Here is a 14,496-nt window from a genome sequence, read left to right on the forward strand (position 1 = left end):
TGACCTCTCTTTCTTCTTATATAATCACCATTTTTAGGCGAAACAGAGAGACATCATCTGTTTCAGCTACAAAAATGGTGGTCTCTAATCTGGGTTCTGCCTTTTTCTTATTTTTCTCTTTATTTACTGTTTTGGTTTCTGGGTCTTCAACTACTTTACCGATTATATCATTCGATGAAGGATACACCTAACTTTTTGGGGATGATAATCTAATCCTACATAAAGATGGAAAAACAGTTCGTATATCACTTGATGAAAGAACAGGTTGTTGGTCCCTTATAACGTGACAAGTTAGTTCCAAGGGGGGATAGGAACTATTTAAAATTTTGTCCGTTAAGGCTGACTTCTTTTCTTATGAAAAGGTTTACACAGCGTGACTAAGCAGTTCGAAGACACAAGCTTAGTCAACTTGTGACTAAGTCTGTTTCTTTCCTTGAGTCAGGAAATAGCACTTAGAGTCTATTCCTGAACTCAGCTTCTTAGTATACTTAACTCAGCGTGAGCTCGTTACTTAGTCAGTTTTATAGCAAGCAATATGTAAAGGAGTTTAAGGGTTAGAAAGATATTACTCAGCAGACTTATCCTGGTTCGGCCTCTCCGCCTACGTCAAGTCCCCGGAACTCGTTCCGAGCTTTTCGAATTCTCTACTGAGCTCTTTAAAGGTAGAGCACGAAACTTTTTACAATAGAAGCTGAGTATACAAGAGTACCTTCCTCTCTACCTCTACTCACTCCTATATCTACCGCTGAGTACTATAACCGAGTACTCAGCCTCTCCTTTCTATTCTTCTAGAAATGATAAAGTGTTTGTCCTAAACAACAATTGCTAAGACGCTTTAGATGATTGAAAATCACTCTAGACTTTTACACAATAATATGGAAATTGGTGTAAGGTTTTTGCTTTGCTTTTCTCACAGAACTTCGTGTATGAATTTGGACAGCGTTTCAGCTAATTGAAGATCTGCATAGAATGAAGCAAATGAGAGGCCTATTTATAGTGACACTTGAGGCACCTGGTCATTTCGAATTTCGAAATAACCGTTGGAGGGAAACGGCTTCCTGTCGTTGTCATTCAGTACGCGCTCAGTGTCGTTGGCCAATGAGATTCATGCATCTTCTATCCACGGCAGTGCTCGGCAGCTTTTCGTGTAGCAAACAGAATGTTTCGATATTTTTGGCAAAGTCTTCCAGACAGCTTCATGCGCCTTCTGAACTTTACCCAAAGTAGAAATACTTTGTCTAGAAGTTGATTCTTGTCTGCCGCTGTCCTGATTGCTTGTCGCTTGACTCAGCAGCTTCCTCTTGAAGCTTTTGTTAGAAGGCTTCTCGATCCTTTTTCACGCTGAGTCGTCGTTTTGCTTGAAACGGCTACGTTTCATCTTCTTGGGCCGTGAGGTCTTGATTATGTTGACTTGGGCTTGACTTCCACTCATGGGCTTTTAGACTTTTAAATCTTAATGTCTTATAGATAAATAAACTCAACATTGAACAAACACATTAGTATAAATAAATCAAAGCATTTAAATTTAATATGTTAGAATATTTTTTATCAATTACTTAAATAATTTTGTCAAATCAAAATCATGTGGAAAGGTGTTTCAACAAACTCCTCCATTTTGATGTTGGCAAAAATATTCAGTCAAGAACTCAGTGTTGAGCTCCCCCATGATTGTTGACCTTATCTTACTCAGTATACTCCCCCGTAAGGGTTGAGCGACTGACTTAGATTTACTTTAAACATTTCAAGGTTTAATCAAGTAAGTATAAGGTCAGTTTTCAGAGTTAGGTCAGCTCATGGAACATATTCTATTTAACTCAGTTTATGCGGAAGATTTAGATATCAGAGAGCGCTGAGTATTTCTTTGTTCAATGTGTTTAAGAAGACATGTAAAAGCGGTCAACATATTGATCAACACAGCATGCAATCATAAAGCAATGTAGACAAGTAGCACAGTTGATTTAGTGAAGATGCGTTTAACTATTCAATACAAAACATAAGTAAGCATCACATAAGATTGGTTAATTTAAAAGGATAGATGCATCAAAGTTTTGTATTCAAGGTCAGCACAGCAAAAGTACACAAGGGAAAGACTACAAGTTTTAACAAAGTCTAATCTAGTCAATCCTAGTAAAGCTAAAGCTATTTCTTTTTGTAGTTGAGTTGGGCTTCATGCTCTTTAGCTTTACCCTTTCCCTTTTGTCTTTGCTGACTACCTGAAGCTTCTTCTTCTGAATGTTGGGTTCTTTGAGCTTGAACTTTCTCCCTCGTTTTGCCACCATCAGCTGGAGGAGGAATGAAAGTGTCTTCAATGGCAGCTTGAGTTAGGCGTTTTGAGAATGCCTTTAACTTTCGTGTGCTGGTATTTATGCCGTCAAAAATGGGAACACCATCATCCAGAATATCTTGTGGAATCCTGACATCAGCAGCACTCAGCATACTCAGAACATATGCTTGATACTTTCCAACCCAGTGTATGCTGTCAGTGAGCATTGCAAAAGCTTGATGAAACATCTTTAGCAAAGACGAATCAAAATACTGACGCTGAGCGTTGGTGTGTCGCACGTGGTTGAAAGTAACTCGAGAGTACTTCAGGATCTCGTTTGTTTTGAGCTGATCAGTTTCCATCTCTTCCTTGCTTAAGTTTAGCAGACGCACAGCCTCACTAATTTGCTCAATGGAGCATTGGGAGGAGGAAGAGAGTTGGTGATTGGTTTTCTCTTGCTCAGTATGAAGCTGGTTGAATAGATGATGAACTTCGGCAGAAGTTGCATACATTGAGTTCGCAGCTGACAATTGATGAATTTCACCCTGTAGAGAGTTTATGTGGTTTACCATAGTCAGCTGGAGTTCGGCCAGCTTCGTTATAGAGTCATGTCTGGGCTATTGAGATTGTAATGAAGTCATGACACTTAGAAGATCCTTCAGACCTTTGATCTCAGTAAGAAGCTGAGTGACAGACGAAAGCTGAGTAGGCTCAACATTAGTAGACCCAGCGGCATTGGTGTTTGATTGATGAAGGTCCTGGATAAGAGCTTTAGCTGAGTCAACGATTCTTCGACCAGACTCAGATGCATTTAGATAGCTAAAGGATCCATCATTTGTTGGCCTAGATGCTGGAGGAGGAGTAGAACCGAATGAAGGCGGTGTTTGGTTCTACTCAACATTTGAAGTGCCAGCATTATCAGCGGCTGGTCTTGAATTAGGATTTCCAGTAGAAACTGACTGGATTGGATTCTGCACTTGGAGTTGTGGAAGAGGAGGATCGGTAGAATGTGTGACTTGCTCAGGGTCAGGCTGAAGCTGACTAGGTGTTGGAAGTTGATGAAGTTCAGTGTTCACCTGAGCAGGTAATTCCTTAGCTTGCTCAACGTGTTGAGGAGCGGAATCTTCGAGTACTTGCTCGGCATCATTTTGGCTGGGGGAAGCAGTTAAGTCGGCATGTTCCTTTGGCTGAGAAACAGAGGCTTGATTTTCTTGTTGCTCTGGTTCAGACTCAGGAGGGTTTGAGAAGAACCTAAGGTGTACATCTGTAAGGTCAGAGATCTCATCCCTCAGCGGTGAGTCACCCATGAGGTCAATGATGGGTGCTCGATATGCCTTCTTCTTTCTCAGTCTCTTTAGCTTTGGAGGAGTAGGGTCAGCAGGAATGGACTCAATGGAGTCAGTGGGTGAAGCTTCCCTTTGAAAAGCAGGATGATTTGCCGTTGGCTCATTGTCTTCTTCGTCAACCAGCTCAGTGTTGATCGGTTCATATTGCTCATCATCAGCTATTTCCTCAGTGTCTTCCTGACCACCCAGTTCTTCTTCTACTTCAAACTGACCACCCAATTGGTCTTCGTCTTCCTCTTCTTCAGACTGACCACCCAATTGGTCTTGTTCTTCCTCTTCTTCTGACTATTGTTCAATGTCAATGTCTTGACTTTGTACATAATGTGAGTTAGGAGGAACGACGACGTCAGTTGGAAGGGCATCGATGGGTCTTAACTCAAAAGAGAGTTTCTTTTTCTTCCTTAGTGGTTGCTCATCAGCGTCCACTCTCTCCTCAGGCTCAGCTTGCCTTGGTCTTTTCTCAGCTGACCTAGATCCACTCTGACCTTGTTGAATTTGAGGCTTAGTTCCTCCGCATACAAATTTTAGCTTCTTTGGTGTAGAGGCAGCTCCTTTAGAGGTGCTTTGCACAGCTTTCCTCTTTCTTTGCGTTCTTCCCTTTCGAGTCACCATCGGCTCAGCTTCCTGGTCAGCGGCTGCTTTCCCTTTCTTGGGCACTATTGGTTGATCGTAGAATAGACCAAACAGTGCCGCAGCTGTGATCTCTGTCCCTATTGTGTGGATTTCTTCAACTAAGCTCACCCTGTGATCCTTAAGGATTTTGGTGATGATAGAGCCTAGCCTTAGAGTTCCAGTACTCATTTGAAATTCACCGATTATGAATACAGGCATGTTTATCGGTGTATAGGTCAGCATATGCCATATGAAACACTGCTCGAAGTTTGTCGCTGAGTTGGTGTAGTTGATTTTGGGGAAGAGGAAATTGGTCAGTGTGTAGTGGGCCATGTTCTGATTTCGACCCATGGAGGTACTTGGAATTTCCCCTACATGACCAGGAGGTTTGCAGAACTCTTCCCCTACATGACCAGGAGGTTTGCAGAACTCAACTTTGTATTTGGTTTTGTCTTGGTCACCAGATTTACGAAGAATCGCTCCTTCATTTTTCAGTTGGAGTAGTGAGGGTTGATGAAGATGTCATTCCCTTTAACCTAGGTAGCCATATAGTCCCGATCATCATCTGCGACCTTTAGGTTAGCATAAAATTCCTTAACTAACTCTGGGTAGGTATCTTCGCGAACTGAGAACAGCTCGGTCCAGCCGTTGTACTTTATCCATTCACAAAAGGGTTGCTCAGCTTCCACAAAGCCCTTTGAGAACCATCTGGAATGGTCTACCTTATACCCCCTCACACTCTCATAGACTTGAGTGTAGGTGCATTCTACAGGCTTCTTTGCCTTATCCTTCTGCTGTTTTCCCTTTGAGGAGCCAGCTTGGTCAACTTTGGTTTGCTTGCTCGGCGTAGTGACCTTAGAGTGGTCACGCTGGGCAGTAGATGAAGGATTTTCATCGGACCGATTAACGACACCGGAGACATTCTGAGAATCTTTCATCATGATTCTTAGAGAAGTTTGAGAAGTTTGGGAGATTTTAGAGAGAATATGAGAATACCAGAAATTTCTAAGCGTAAAGAGATAAAAGTGGGAAATCATCCACTATTTATAGAGGTGTCGAATTGATCCTACGCGTTGAGGTGGCCGTTTGACCTCGAGATACTCAATCGACAAATATTCTGGCATTTATGACACATTCGGTGCATGTGTTTTCTAATCATCGTGCCTACGTCATCCTAGGTGGCTATTTATTTCGCGTGTTATGCATTAAAGTTTGCAACGGATCTTTACTCAGTGTTAAGGATCTCAAACGTTTAAGATTCTGAGTAGTCAATTGTTACGCACAGGAATAATTCTTATGCTTAGTTGCTCAGCTTAAGATAAACACTCAGCATGTAAATCTACTCAGCATGTGATAGTAATTGATTTAGCATAGATCATTCAACATGGTAATTCACTCAGCATGCATACTATACTTGGAATTTATTGAAGAGGATTAAACATACCAATGGCTTCTCTAAGTATGTTGAATTGCTCATGAGCCAGTGGCTTTGTGAAGATATCAGCAAGCTGCTCATCCGTTGGGACATATGTCAGCTTGATCTCTCCCTTAAGTACATGATCTCTGATGAAGTGATGTCTTATGCTGACATGCTTCATCCTGCTGTGCTGGATTGGGTTCTTTGATAAGTCAATGGCACTCTTGTTGTCACATTTGACTTCAATTGTTTTAGTCCGAACGCCAAAATCTTCAAGCTGTTGCTTAATCCATAGGACTTGAGCAACACAGCTTCCAGCAGCAACGTACTCAGCTTCAGTGGTTGACAGGGCTACTGATGCCTGCTTCTTGCTGAACCAGGACACAAGACAGCTCCCAAGGAAGTGGCATCCACCTGATGTGCTTTTTCGTTCAAGCTTGTCTCGTTCGTAGTCAGCATCAGTGTATCCAATGAGTGTGAAATCATGAGTATTGGGATACCACAAACCTGCATTCACTGAGCCTTGCAAATATCTAAGGATTCTTTTTACAGCTATGTAATGAGATTCCTTAGGGTTAGATTGATATCTAGCACAATAACATACTGAGAACTGAATGTCCGGCCTACTAGCAGTTAAGTAAAGTAGATAATCAATCATACATCGGTACAATCTGCTGTCTACTGACTTACCATTCTCATCAGCGCATAGGACAGTGTCAGTGCCCATTAGGGTAGATATTGACTTACAATTCTCAAGTTCATACTTCTTCAATATCTCCTTAGCGTACTTAGTTTGACTGATGAAGATGCCATTTTTCCCTTGTTTGATTTGAAGTCCAAGGAAGAAATTGAGTTCTCCCATCATTGACATTTCAAACTCAGTCTGCATCTGCTTACTAAATTCCTTGCACATTGACTCGTTAGTGGCACCAAAAATAATGTCATCAACATATATTTTAGCCAGCAGGGTATCTTTACCCTTCCTCTTAATGAATAAGGTTGTATCAGCTTTACCTCTGACATAATTTCTAGTCAGTAGGAAACTGGTCAGCCTCTCATACCAAGCATGTTGTGCTTGCTTGAGACCATACAGAGCCTTTTTGAGCTTATAAACGTGATTTGGGAATTTAGGATCCTCAAACCCTGGAGGCTGGTTAACATAAACTTCCTCGTTTATAACTCCATTAAGGAATGCACTCTTAACATCCATTTGAAACAATTTAAAGTTCATATAGCTTACATATGCACATAAAATTCTAATAGCCTCTAGCCTTGCCACTGGGGCAAAGGTCTCACCGTAGTCAATACCTTCTTGCTGACTGTAGCCCTGAGCTACAAGTCTTGCTTTGTTTCTGACCACGTTCCCTTGTTCATCCAGCTTGTTGCGGAAGACCCATCTTGTTCCTATGGTCTTCTGGCTTCTTGGTTTTGGCACTAAGTCCCATACTTCATTTCTTCTAAACTGATCAAGTTCTTCTTGCATTGCATTCATCCAGAATTCATCATACTTAGCTTCAGCGAAATTCTTTGGTTCCTGGATTGAGACGAATGCTACGTTGCTGAGGTATCTCTTGAGTTGATTCCTCATCATCAGGGTGTTCTCAGCGGCATCAAGAATGGCACTCTCTGAGTGACCTCTTGGTATTCTGATCTCTTTTGGTAGATTGATGTCTTGTGCTGGTTGTGTTTCAACAATCTCTGCAGGTGTAGATTGGTCAGTGAAAACAATTTGAGTTTCACTTTTACCTTTGGTCAGCCCTTGAGGCAATGACTCAGCGGTTGTTTCTTGGTCAGCAGAAGCTGAGTGTGGATCATCCTCAGTCAGCCACATGTCTCTTCCTGCAGGGTTAGTTTCATCGAACTCAACATGTACTGACTCTTCTAAGACCTGAGTTCGTTTATTGAAAACTCTGTATGCTTTGTTGTTTGTTGAGTAGCCTAAAAAGATAGCTTCATCAACTTTTGAGTCAAACTTAGCTAGGATGTCTTTGGTATTCAAGATAAAACATTTACAACCAAAGGCACGAAAGTATCCAATGTTGTGCTTTCGTCCTTTCCAAAGTTCGTAGGGGGTCTTCTTTAATATAGGTCTAACTAGAGCCCTATTAAGAATGTAGCACGCTGTGTTAACAGCTTCTCCCCAAAAGTACTTTGGAAGCCTATGCTCACTCAGCATTGTCCTGGCTATTTCAACCAAGGTTCTGTTCTTCCTTTCAACAACCCCATTTTGTTGAGGCGTTCTAGGAGCAGAAAAATTATGGTCAATGCCGTTGGCTTCACAGAATTCAACAAACTGTTGGTTCTTGAATTCTCCACCATTATCACTACGAATGTGAGCTAACTTAAGGTCTTTATCATTTTCAAGTTTTCTTACTAAATTTGAAAACGTCTCAAAGGTTTCATCCTTGCTATTCAGCAAGATGATCCAAGTGTACCGAGAAAAGTCATCTACAATGACCAAGGAAAATCTTCTTCCACCCAAGCTCAGCGGCTGGACTGGACCGAAGAGATCTAAGTGTAGTAACTCTAATGGACGCTTAGTTGAGACAATGTTTTTACTATGAAAAGATTGTTTGGTTTGTTTTCCAGCTTGACAAGCGTGGCATAATTGATTTTTTTCAAACTTAAGTTCTGGCAGTCCCTCAACCAATTGCTTTCTTGCTAATTTGGCCAGGAGGTCCATGCTTACATGACCAAGTCTCATGTGCCATAGCCAGGAATTTTCTTCCTTTGACACTAAGCATACAGTTTTTGAAAACTTCTTTTCTAAGTTCAGCATAAAGATATTATCAATACGAGGGGCAGTTAAAATTAACTCATTTGTTTTACCCTCGAATATTTTACATCCAGTGTCATCAAATATAACTTTTCTCCCATTGTCACATAGCTGAGCTACGCTGAGTAAGTTATGTTGAAACACCTTTCCACATGATTTTGATTTGACAAAAGTATTTAAGTAATGATAAAAAATATTCTAACACATTAAATTTATAATGCTTTGATTTATTTACACTAATGTGTTTGTTCAATGTTGAGTTTAATTGTGTATAAGACATTAAGATTAAAAAGCCCAAAGGCCCATAAAGTGGAAGTCAAGCCCAAGTCAACACATCAACACCATTCGGCTTAGAAGTTCAAAACGAAGCCGTATCAACCAAAACGACGACTCAGCAAGAGAAGGATCTGGAAGCCTTCGTGGCAAAAGCTTCAAGGAGAAGCTGCTGAGTTGGACGACAAAGCAGTCTGGACAGCGGTAGGCAATGTTCAACTTCTAGACAAAGTATTTCTACTTTGGGAAAGATTCAGAAAGCGCAGAAAGCTGTCTCGTGGACTTTTCCATAAATGGCGAAACATTCTGCCGAAGACTGACGAAGACAGAAGATGCAAGAATTCTATTGGCCAACGACGCTGAGCACGCCCAGAGTGACAACGACAAGAAGCCGTTTTCCCTCCAACGGTTATTTCGAAATTCGAAATGACCAGGTGCCTCAAGTGTCACTATATAAAGGCCATCCATATGCTTCAATCAATACAGAACTTCAAGTTGTAAAAACGCTGACCAATTTCATACTCGAAGATTCTGTGAGAAAAGCAAAGCAAATACCTTACACCAATTTCCATATTTTGTGTAAAAGTCTAGAGTGATTTCCAATCATCTAAAGTGTCTTAGCAATTGTTGTTTAGGACAATCTTATTATCATTTCTGGAAGTATAGAAAGGAGAGGCTGAGTACTCGGTTATAGTACTCAGCGGTAGAATAGGAGTGAGTAGAGGTATAGAGGAAGGTACTCTTGTTATACTCAGCTTCTAGTTGTAAAAGGTTTGGTGCTCTACCTTTAAAGAGCTCAGTAGAGAATTCGAAAGCTCGAAACGTGTTTCGGGGACAGGACGTAGGCATAGAGGCCGAACCTGGATAAATCTGCTGAGTAATATCTTTCTAACCCTTAAACTCCTTTGATATATTTTGCTTGCTCGAAAACTGACTAAGTAAAGAGGTCACGCTGAGTTGTGTGCATTGAGTATCTAAGTTCAGGAATAGACTCAAGTGCTATCTCCTGACTCAAGGAAAGAAGCTGACTTAGGCACAAGTTGACTAAGCTAGTGTCTTAAATTCACTCAGCGCGCTGTGTAATCTTTTTCATTGTAAAAGAAGTCAGCCTTAACGTACCAAAATTTTAAATAGTTCATATCCCCCCCCCCCTTTGGAACTATCTTGTTACGTTATAAGGGACCAACAAGTTATATTTGAGTCCGCTGACTAGGGAGACTGACTCAATAGTAGGATTACCACCAATGGTTCCTGACCCTACTATCTTACCCTTTTTGTTGTCTCCAAAACTTACACTTCCTCCTCATTTATGCACAAATGTGATGAACTGAGTTTCATCACCAGTCATATGCCTCGAGCATGCACTGTCAATGTACCACATCTTTGACTTCTCAGCACACCCCAGGCTTACCTGCAATATAGCTAGTTGCTTTTAGGTACCCAATTATTTTTAGGTCCTTGTTTGTTAGGTTCAACAGGTAAAGCATCATATTTCATTTTATGACGACATACTTGGACAGTATGTCCATTCTTTCCACAGAAGTCACAGCTGACCTTCCGTTTAGGATATCTCACTAACTGGTCAGCACCCCAGTGCTGAGCGTGCCAGCACACCTTTGTGGTGTGTCCTTTCTTCCCATAGAAGTCACACTGGACATTCCGCTGAGGATTCCATCTCTATTGACTAGTACTTCGGTACTCAGTGTTCAGAGGAATATTTCTTTTATTCGGAACCTTAAGTTGGTTCTGAATAGATGTGACATCCTTTCTCAGTTTCTTAGAATCTGATTAGACCTCAGAGACAAACTTTTGCATAATTTCTACATTACTATGCAAAGTTGAGTTGTCCTGGAGAAGATATCGAAGGTCACTCAGTTTGACCTCCTCAACCTCGTCACATCGCCTGCTGAGTGCTCTAACCTTTTTATTACACTTTTTGACAAGTGTGTAGAGGTCACTCAGGGCATTAACCATTTTATTTCTGAGCAAGGGTAGTGATATTACCTCAGTTGAGTGTTCCTCATCGTCAGATGCAATAGAGGGGTCAGCATGCTCAGAAACACATGGCTCAGCAAGTTCGTCAGCCATGAAAGAAATCTTTGCTGACTTAGTGGCATCAGCTTCTGATGATGAAGACTCATCACTGTCGCTCCAAGTTGCCACCATTGCCTTCTTGTTGTTCTTTCTTTCTTTCCTCAGCGTGGGACAGCTTGACTTGATATGGCCAGTTTGATGACATTCAAAGCATGTAATGGGCTTTGAGCTGTCCTTCTTGTACTTGCTGTCACTGGACTCAGCTTTGTACTTATCAAACTTCTTGTAAGGCTTCTTAGAATAGTTGTCATTCTTTCTGAACAGCCTTTTCATATTTCTAGTGAACATAGCCATTTCTTCATCGTTTGTTGAGCTCCCATCAGTGGAGTCAGCTTTCATGACAAGAGACTTTTGCTTCTTATCTTCAGACTTCTCCTTCACCTCGAAGTTCTTCATTGATATCTCGTGGGTCAGCAGCGAGCCAATGAGTTCATTATACTTGTAGGTGGTTAAGTCTTGAGCTTCCTCAACAACAGTTTTCTTTGCTTGCCAGCTTTTAGGAAGACTCCTAAGAATCTTCTTGACTTGCTCTTCCTCAGTGAAGATCTTTCCAAGTCTCTTGAGCTCGTTGATTATGTTTGTGAACCTTGCGTTCATGTCAGAGATTCCTTCATCATCATTCATTTCAAACAGCTTGTACAACCTCATGTGCTGGTTGACCTTGGATTCCTTCACCTTGTTGGTTCCTTCATAGGTGACCTCCAGCTTCTTCCAGATCTCCTACGCTGACTCACAACCTGAAATCTTGTTGTATTCTGCAGCATCTAACGCACAGTGAAGCATGTTTATAGCCGAAGCATGATTTTGGAGCTTTTTAAGATCATCTTCTGTCCATCTAGTCTCAGCTTTAACAACCGTTTGGCCGTCAACAGTTTCAACAGGAACAAATAGGCCTTTGACTATAGATAGCCATGCACTCATATTTGTTGCCTGAATGAAATTTTTCATTCTATTCTTCCAAAAGGTATAGTTAGACCCGAAGAATAGAGGCGGCCGAGTAATGGACAGCCCCTCAGGTAAAATCTGAGTTGTCTGATTTCCTGGGAGGAACCGAGTGCTGTTCTCAGCCATAGTGGGGATCAGCTCAAGATAGTTATATCTTGCACAGTGAGCTATAGAGCTCTGATACCACTTGTTGGTCCCTTATAACGTGACAAGTTAGTTCCAGGGGGGGGATAGGAACTATTTAAAATTTTGTCCGTTAAGGCCGACTTCTTTTCTTATGAAAAGGTTTACACAGCGTGACTAAGCAGTTTGAAGACACAAGCTTAGTCAACTTGTGACTAAGTCTGTTTCTTTCCTTGAGTCAGGAAATAGCACTTAGAGTCTATTCCTGAACTCGGCTTCTTAGTATACTTAACTCAGCGTGAGCTCGTTACTTAGTCAGTTTTATAGCAAGCAATATGTAAAGGAGTTTAAGGGTTAGAAAGATATTACTCAGCAGACTTATCCTGGTTCGGCCTCTCCGCCTACGTCTAGTCCCCGGAACTCGTTCCGAGCTTTTCGAATTCTCTACTAAGCTCTTTAAAGGTAGAGCACGAAACCTTTTACAATAGAAGCTGAGTATACAAGAGTACCTTCCTCTCTACCTCTACTCACTCCTATATCTACCGCTGAGTACTATAACCGACTACTCAGCCTCTCCTTTCTATTCTTCTAGAAATGATAAAGTGTTTGTCCTAAACAACAATTGCTAAGACACTTTAGATGATTGAAAATCACTCTAGACTTTTACACAATAATATGGAAATTGGTGTAAGGTTTTTGCTTTGCTTTTCTCACAGAACTTCGTGTATGAATTTGGACAGCGTTTCAGCTAATTGAAGATCTGCATAGAATGAAGCAAATGAGAGGCCTATTTATAGTGACACTTGAGGCACCTGGTCATTTCGAATTTCAAAATAACCATTGGAGGGAAACGGCTTCCTATCGTTGTCACTCAGTACGCGCTCAGTGTCGTTGGCCAATGAGATTCATGCATCTTTTGTCCACGGCAGTGCTCGGCAGCTTTTCATTTGGCAAACAGAATGTTTCGACATTTTTGACAAAGTCTTCCAGACAGCTTCCTGCGCCTTCTGAACTTTACCCAAAGTAGAAATACTTTGTCTAGAAGTTGATTCTTGTCTGTCGCTGTCCTGACTGCTTGTCGCTTGACTCAGCAGCTTCCTCTTGAAGCTTTTGCTAGAAGGCTTCTCGATCCTTCTTCACGCTGAGTCGTCGTTTTGCTTGAAACGGCTACGTTTCATCTTCTTGGGCCGTGAGGTCTTGATTATGTTGACTTGGGCTTGACTTCCACTCATGGGCTTTTAGAATTTTAAATCTTAATGTCTTATAGATAAATAAACTCAACATTTAACAAACACATTAGTATAAATAAATCAAAGCATTTAAATTTAATGTGTTAGAATATTTTTTATCAATTACTTAAATAAGTTTGTCAAATCAAAATCATGTGGAAAGGTGTTTCAACACAGGTGCCCTATTTTTTAATTGATAACTATTGATTTTGAGGTTATTGATTCTAAGTGTCTTTTGGATTATGAACAGGGTCTGGATTCGTTTCTCATGATTTATACTTACATGGCTACTTCAGTGCTTCTATCAAGTTGCCTTCTGATTATACTGCTGGAGTTGTGGTTGCTTTCTATGCGAATAATCCGATTCATTTTATTTATTAGGATTCCATAGAACCAAGTAATTAAATTAAGTTGCAATTTTCGTATTATTACCAGATGTCAAACGGTGACATATTCGAGAAAAATCACGATGAAATAGATTTTGAGTTCTTGGGTAATATAAGAGGCAAAGATTGGAGGATTCAGACTAATATTTATGGTAATGGAAGCACCAGCATTGGCAGAGAAGAAAGATACAGTCTCTGGTTCGATCATTGTGATGATTATCATCAGTACAACATTCTCTGGACTGATTCTCAGATCATGTATGTGTTTTTATAAAAAAAAACCCCAATTTTTTTTGTAATAATGCTAGAAATAGAGAAGGTTAGAGAGAGAAAGAAATTTGAAGAGAGATAGAGGTTAGAGAGAGAAAATTAAAGAGCGAGAAAGAAATAGAGGGAAGAAGATGAAGAGATGATGGTAAAAGAGAGAAAATGATAAAATTAATTTTTTTTTATAATTTGTGGGTCCCACTTTTACTAATTAATTTGATAAAAATGCTTATGTGACACGTTGACTTCGGGTTGACTGGTCATTTTTACCTGTTGTACACCATAATGGGAGGTCACCTATAAGTTCGTACATATTAGTGAGACAAATTGAAGGTTGTACATCAAAGTGTGAAATTGAGCAAAAGTTGTATACCATTGATGAAATTTACCCCATATTTCTATCACACACACACAAAAATATATATTTATTTATTTAAAATAATATATTATGCACGTTAAGAGGACTTACTTAGAAAATTGAGGATTTTTTATGGGTAAATAATTATAAAGTCACTGTGTTTTTACCTAATACAGTACTTAGTCCCTGCGTTTTTAGAAATAGTTATATAGTCCTCCAGTTTTTATTTTTGATAACTCCTTAGTCCTTATGCTTGGGTCAATGGTCGAACTATACTAAATAAACTTTAAAATACCAAAATTACCCTTTATTTTATATTTTAATAATAAAACATCTATTTTTCCTATTTTATATTTTTTCCTATATAATCACAATCTCTCCAATATAAAGTAATTGATTTATTAATT

General features: G+C 40.2%; 1 pseudogene; it reads left to right on the plus strand.

The window, feature by feature from the left end:
• The first annotated feature begins 37 nt into the window (after positions 1-37).
• LOC136231257 (probable xyloglucan endotransglucosylase/hydrolase protein 28) lies at positions 38-13,738 on the plus strand (annotated as a pseudogene).
• The last annotated feature ends 758 nt before the right edge of the window (positions 13,739-14,496 follow it).

Source organism: Euphorbia lathyris, chromosome 5 (genome assembly GCF_963576675.1).
Source record: "Euphorbia lathyris chromosome 5, ddEupLath1.1, whole genome shotgun sequence".
Classification (NCBI taxonomy): domain Eukaryota; kingdom Viridiplantae; phylum Streptophyta; class Magnoliopsida; order Malpighiales; family Euphorbiaceae; genus Euphorbia; species Euphorbia lathyris.